This window comes from Hordeum vulgare, chromosome 5H (genome assembly GCF_904849725.1).
Source record: "Hordeum vulgare subsp. vulgare chromosome 5H, MorexV3_pseudomolecules_assembly, whole genome shotgun sequence".
NCBI lineage: Eukaryota > Viridiplantae > Streptophyta > Magnoliopsida > Poales > Poaceae > Hordeum > Hordeum vulgare.
Window position 1 is genome coordinate 23464919 of NC_058522.1, and position 7106 is coordinate 23472024.

General features: G+C 42.6%; 2 non-coding genes across 2 annotated transcripts; both read right to left on the reverse strand.

Moving 5' to 3' along the window:
* Nucleotides 1-2533: 2533 nt before the first annotated feature.
* LOC123400501 lies at nucleotides 2534-2619 on the reverse strand. Its single transcript, XR_006610746.1, has one exon. It is a non-coding gene; the product is annotated as a small nucleolar RNA SNORD24 (small nucleolar RNA).
* Nucleotides 2620-2696: 77 nt separating this feature from the next.
* Nucleotides 2697-2778, reverse strand: LOC123400528. Its single transcript, XR_006610767.1, has one exon. It is a non-coding gene; the product is annotated as a small nucleolar RNA R12 (small nucleolar RNA).
* Nucleotides 2779-7106: the final 4328 nt, after the last annotated feature.

Sequence of the window (7106 nt, forward strand, 5' to 3'; positions counted from 1 at the left end):
CATTATTGAATTGCTTGCAATGTGACATGAGCTAGCCAAAAGTATGTAAGGGACTAAAAAGTTTTAGAAGTGTAGAATCATATATGCCCCTAGCATGCATCTCTCAAATAGTTAATTAATCAGACTTGCACTGTTGTACTAACAAGCATGAGCGTTTAATTTGTACTCAAAACTGAACCTAGAGGATATATATGATAAATCTCACTCACAATTAGCCAAATCAACAACTAGAAATTGGTGGTGTGCTATTTAGAAGGTCAACAATGAAGACATGTTTGTGTCTTTCAAAAGAAACATGTGTGTGGTGTTTTTCCCAACAAAATATAATTAAGCGGTCCAAGTAAATATACTGAAGCAATAATTATCTGAAAAAATGAGGTTTTCCTCCTGCACTTAGGCTCATTGTACACAAAACAAATGTGACTAAGAGTAGGAGCAGTAGGTTGTGATCCTATATGAATGATACTGAGAAAATTTGAGAGAAGTAAGACACCAGCAGCAGCAGGAAAATCTAAAGTAGGACACCAGCAGCAGCAGGAAAATCGTGGGAAAATAGACTGAGAGAAGTAGGGCACCAGCAGCAGCAGGAAAATCTGAATTTATACTGAGAAAATTTATTTACAAGCATATGAATAGGTGACTAGAACCCCACACGTGTCACGCCCTTTGCCCCACAAAAGCATCTCCGACTAACTACTAGAGAAGCAAACGTGGTTGGATTATTTTGTGCTTTGTTGGAGAAGAGATAAAATTTACTTCAGATATACTACTAATCGCTACCTTCAAATTTCTTGTCTGCACTTTCTGGCCTCGTACCGAATGGCACAGAGGTATCATTTGAATTATGACAGGAACTGTTCTAAGTTCTGACCTAGCTTTGAAACAACCTCTTGTGTTGCTGTGCATAATTGAGTAGTAGATAACTAAAGATAACAAGAAAAAGTAAACAAGCATGCCAAAACAAATCCCATGTGTTTCGGAGTTCTAATCATGTTATACTAAAGGGCTAATGTTTACATTCTATTTTGCTGCATTTTTAGGTTGATGCTATGCTTCAGAAATTAGAGAAAGAAATTTTTAGGTTTATGCGGCAAGGCCCCTCTGATCGTTTGAAGTGGACAAGAACGTGGCCATCCGATCCTCTTCAGATGCAAATGCAGTCTATCATCAGAAGGGTACCACTGTCGACGCTTCGGAAGGTTCAAGTTCTGTCTTGAGTGTGTCGAACTGAAGAAATAGAGGATTGGAAACTGTCACTAAATCCTACCTACTATTGTCAGAAAACAATTTCATCTTGCTCCTAAATTCAAATCACAGTAGCAAATAGCATAATTAGGCAGGGCGCGCAAGTGGAACTGTACTGAATTAGGCAGAAGTGGAACAAGCATTCTTTAGAAGGGCACTAACGATTTTAGAAGGCATCCTTTCTAAGTTGCTCCAAAACAGAGTACATTCCCATGCATGTGATCCCAGTTAGGCTTTTCTTGGCTGAAGGCTGAAATCTGCGAATTCATAATGTGTAGTTGGGCTAGGAGTAACAAGGGCATTGGAGAACAGAGGGCACCTAGACTGATCTGAGACTAGGTCGAAGCTGCTCAGTCTCCTTTCACAAAATTGTTTGTGAGCCAATTCAATCTGACATATGTCCAGATCCAAGCAATGGTTTGTTCAGCAATCAAATAGATATTGTACATAATAGGAAAAGAACAGTGCACATACAGAGAATCCAAGGGTCTAATAGAAGTAATCTGTGTTAGATTCGAAGTAACATGGTCGCCAAAATCAGATCACAAATGCAGGAAAAAAACATATATGTCGGCAAGAATGCCGCCAATCAGGATATACCACCAGAAATACAAATCATACTCAGTAATTGGTAATGAACGGAATCAATCAAAACAAAGAAGTAGAAGAACATATATGACAGATTAGGTGTTTTCCAAAAGTTTTTTTGGAAAAACAAGGAGATGCCAGGATGGAATTATGACCTTGGGTGTTCTCATTAGGTGATTTTTAACTTTCAGCACATGATAAAAACTAAGTTAGATTATCAGTATGGTTGTCTCACACGCATCCTGTTGTTGATTAGCCATGGCAACAATATTGCTTCTGTTTCGTCAGACTTATATGTAAAAGAAGCACACCAAGGTCTCAAATCTTAATTGGCCTGAAACTATACTACCTGTACAAAACCTAAGTTTCGGATTTAGCTTTTGTTTGCCTTTTTTATATATTCTCCACACATGGTACTGAAATTATGTTGGGTTTGTTGTCAGAGCAAAGCTGTAAAAAAAACTCTATGCATGTTACTGAAAACATATGCATTCTCGTGTTTCCTGAACCGAATCTGAAGCAACAGTGATATTGTTTTCACAGCAATACATGGAAAAGCAGGTCAGTACAAGGGGAGCTACAAACGTTGCACAGGGAAGCACGAAGCGGCTGAGTTGCCATCATTTAGAATTGGTGCATCCGAGGACTTTCCATGTTGAGGCATAGAGAATCATCAAAAAAAATAAAAGATGATTTGGAGGACCTCAGAGATCTTGGTGGTTGTGATCATCAAATGGGGTCATTGCCCCATCAAGAGTAGAAAATATTTTGATAACATCACTGGCTCCATGGAAAACACGGACAAGCACCACTAAAACAATTAAGAAATAAACTACTGAATCCAACAGTTGGTAGATTGGATGACGAGTCAGTAGTAGTTGGTTAGAGATCTCATTTTTTTTACAAATCAATGGGAATCCGAATGATTTTCTTCTTCACCCTCACCATCCAAGCCAAAACAAAAGAAAAACAAAAGAAAATCCCCGCGCTGGAACACTCGGCGAGGGCGCGTCGATGAATCCGAGCGGCACAGGCAGCACGGAGAAACCAGGGCTCTACATTGGAATAGGAGGATGAGGTGCAGAGGAGAGGGGAGCGGACCTCGCGGAGGACGACGGCGGCAGCGGCGAAGCAGGCGCGCCTGATGGCCCGGCGGTAGGCCGGCGCGCTCATGCACTGCGACGGAGAACCCTCTGGGCAATCGAGGGCCGTACCAGTGCTCCTTGGCCTGGTTGAGGCGGCGGCGGCGATGCTTGGCCGCGGACGAGTCGCTGTGGTCGGCGTACTCCATGGCATTTCCTATGGAGTCATCATAATTGTGATCTTCGAGCTATGAGTAAATAAAAGTGTGATGATCATCATTATTAGAGCATTGTCCCATGTGTTGAATAAAAAAAAAGTGGCCAAAGAGCCCAAAAACAAAAAAAAGAGAAAATAAAATGAAATAAAAAGAGGCCTAAGAGCCCAAAAAAAGAGAAAAAGAGAGAAGGGACAATGCTATTATCTTTTTCCACACTTGTGCTTCATGATAGCACCATGTTCTTCATGATTGAGAGCTTCTTGCTTTGTTAGTACCACATTCTAGTGGGAATCTTCACTATATAACTTGGCTTGTATATTCCAATGACGGGCTTCCTCAAAATTTCCCTAGGTCTTCGTGAACAAGCAAGTTGGATGCACACCCACTAGTTTCCCTTTTGAGCTTTCATATACCTATAGCTCTAGTGCATCTCTTGTATGGCAATCCCTACTCATTCACACTGATATCTATTAATGGGCATCTCCATAGCCTATTGATACGCCGAGTCAATGTGACCATCTCCTTTTTTGTCTCACCACCACCACCACACTCTATTCCACCTATAGTGTTATATCCATGGCTCACGCTCATGTATTGTGTGATAGTTATAAAAAGTTTGAGAAAGTAAGAGTGCGAAAACAATTACTTGGCCAATTCCGGGGTTTTGCATGATTTACATTAGTTGTGTGAGGATGATGGAGCATAGCCAGACTAAATGATTTTGTAGGGATAACTTTCTTTGGCCTTATTATTTTGAAAGTTCATGATTACTTTGCTAGTTTGCTTGAACTATTACTGTTTTCATGTCAATAGCAAACTATTGTTTTGAATCTTACGGATCTGAACATTCATGTCACGTGAAAGAAGTTGCAAAGGACAACTATGCTAGGTAGCATTCCACATCGAAAATTCATTCTTTATCACTTCTCTACTCGAGGACGAGCAGGAGTTAAGCTTGGGGATGCTTGATACGTCTCCAACGTATCTATAATTTTTGATGGTTTCATGCTAATATCTTGTCAAACTTTGGATGTTTTGCATGCCTTTTATTTATTTTCTGGGACTAACTTATTAATTCAGTGCCAAGTGCCAGTTCCTGTTTTTTCCATGTTTTTGACCCCTTTCAGAGGAGATTTTGAAACGGAGTCCAAACGGAAGAAAATCCGTGATAAGAATTTTTCTGGAACGGAAGAAGATCGAAGGACTTGGGAGCAAGCCAGAAGGGCCCCAGGGGCCCCACAAGCCCCCACCCCGCGGCCAGGGGGTCGCGCCATGCAGGCTTGTGGGCCCCCCTAGAGGTCCCCTGACCTAGATCTTGCGCCTATATATTCCCAAATATTCCCAAAAAATCAGGAGAGCATCGTAATCACTTTTCGCCGCCGCAAGCTTCTGTCTCCGCAAGATCCCATCTGGGGCACGTCCTGGTGCCCTGCCAGAGGGGGGATTCGGACACGAAAGGCTTCTCCATCAACACCATGACCTCTCCGATGATGCGTGAGTAGTTCATCATAGACCTACGGGGCCATAGCTAGTAACAAAGTTCTCCATGATCTTCATGGAGATCTATCCGATGTAATCTTCTTTTGCGGTGTGTTTGTCGAGATCCGATGAATTGTGGATTTATGATCAGATTATCGATGAATCTTATTTGAGTTTCTTCTGATCTCTCTTATGCATGATTTCATATCCTTGTAATTGTCTTCGAGTTGTGGGTTTTGTCTGGCCAACTAGATCTATGATTCTTGCAATGGGAGAAGTGCTTGGTTTTGGGTTCATACCATGCAGTGACCTCACCCAGTGACAGAAGGGGTAGCGAGGCACGTATCGTGTTGTTGCCATCAAGAGTAAAAAGATGGGGTTTTCATCATTGGTTTGAGATTATCCCTCTACATCATGTCATCTTGCTCAAAGCGTTACTCTGTTCGTCATGAACTCAATACACTAGATGCATGCTGGATAGCGGTCGATGTGTGGAGTAATAGTAGTAGATGCAGAAAGTATCGGTCTACTTGTCTCGGACGCGATGCCTATATGTATGATCATTGCCTTAGATATCGTCATGACTTTGCGCGGTTCTATCAATTGCTCGACAGTAATTTGTTCACCCACCGTAATACTTGCTATTTTGAGAGAAGCCTCTAGTGAACACTATGGCCCCCAGGGTCTACTTCACACCATATTTTCAACCTTACACTTTTTACTTTGTTGCACATTCTGCCTTCAGATCTCACTTTGCAAACAATCTTGAAGGGATCGACAACCCCTTTGAAGCGTTGGGTGCAAGCTTGTTTGTGTTTGCGCACGTACTCTGGACTTGACGAGACCCTCCTTCTGGATCGATACCTTGGTTCTCAAACTGAGGGAAATACTTACTGCTCGTATGCTGCATCACCCTTTCCTCTTCAAGGGAAAAACCAACGCAAGCCCAATCTCCATCAACGTGTCAATTTCTGGCGTTGTTGTTTGAGAAGTAGCACACCATCTCATCTCCAAACCCTAGTTCATCTCTTGTAACCAATCTCCGTCTCGCGACTCCGATTGGTACTTGTAAGGTTGCTAGTAGTGTTAATTACTCTTTGTAGTTGATGATAGTTGGATTACTCGGTGGAAGATCATATGTTCAGATCCCTAATGCTATTCAATACCTCCCTGGTCATGAACATAATTATGCTTTGTGAGTAGTCACTTTTGTTTTTTAGGACATGGGATAAGTAGTCATGTGAATTTGGTATTCGTTCGATATTTTGATGCGATGTATGTTGTCTTTCCTCTAGTGGTCTTATGTGAACGTCAACTACATAACACTTCACCATTATTTGGGCCTAGAGGAAGGCATTGGGAAGTAATAAGTAGATGATGGGTTGCTAGAGTGACAGAAGATTAAACCTTAGTTTATGCGTTGCTTCGTAAGGGGCTGATTTGGATCCACTTGTTTAATGCTATGGTTAGACTTTGTCTTAATTCTTCTTTCGTAGTTGCGGATGCTTGCGAGAGGGGTTAATCATAAGTGGGATGTTTGTCCAAGGAAGAGCAGCACCCAAGCACCGGTCCACCCACATATCAAACTAGTTGGGCCTGTGTGCTGTTACTCTTCCTTAGCTGGGCCGTGTGCTAGGCGGTGGACTGTTCAGGCGTCTCCTGACGCATCCGCGAACCCTCGTATCATCCTTATATTTGGGAAGGATATGAGGTGTGCCCGTTAGTCCGAGCGTTTGAGATGGATATGAGGGGTCCGGGTGGGTCGATATTTTGTGATCAGTTTTTGACCGGACGGTATGTCTGGGCATTTGAGACGGATATGAGGTGTCCAACTGCAGATGCTTTAAGATTATATGCACCTGGGCCCTCTATATACTCCTCAAACATCTGAAACTTCCTTCTGATGAGTACCAGGGGAAAAAAATCGAAAGACCCGGAAACGTCCGGAATTGACTTGCATCCCTCATATCCATCTCAAATATAGGAACAATATGAGGGATCACGGATGCACTCAGGCATGCCCAATCGGCCCGCCACGTCGGATGCGGCCCCACCGCGGACCACATTTCTCTTCTCTTATTCATTCTTTTTTCTCTCTTCTTATCCACCAATCACGTGTAAGTGACCACACGTATGAAAAAAAGGAGTAATGCAACTGCGCGAATGAAAAAATAAGGGTCAAAAAGGACGTGCCTAGTCATTGACCGGATGCGTCCGTAGGCATTTGGAATAGTCATATTTGCTAAGTCCGCTTTGGATGCTTCAAGTACCCAAACCCTCTATATACTCCTCAAACGTCTGAAACGTCCTCCTGATCAGTGTGAAGTCAATTTTTTCTGAAGACCCCAAAACGCGGAACTGACTTGCATCCCTCATATCCATCTCAAATATAGGAATAATATGAGAGATCGCGGATGCACCCACACATGCCCGATCGGCCTGCCACGTCGGATGTGGCCCCACCGCAGACCACATTTTCTCTTCTCTTATTCAT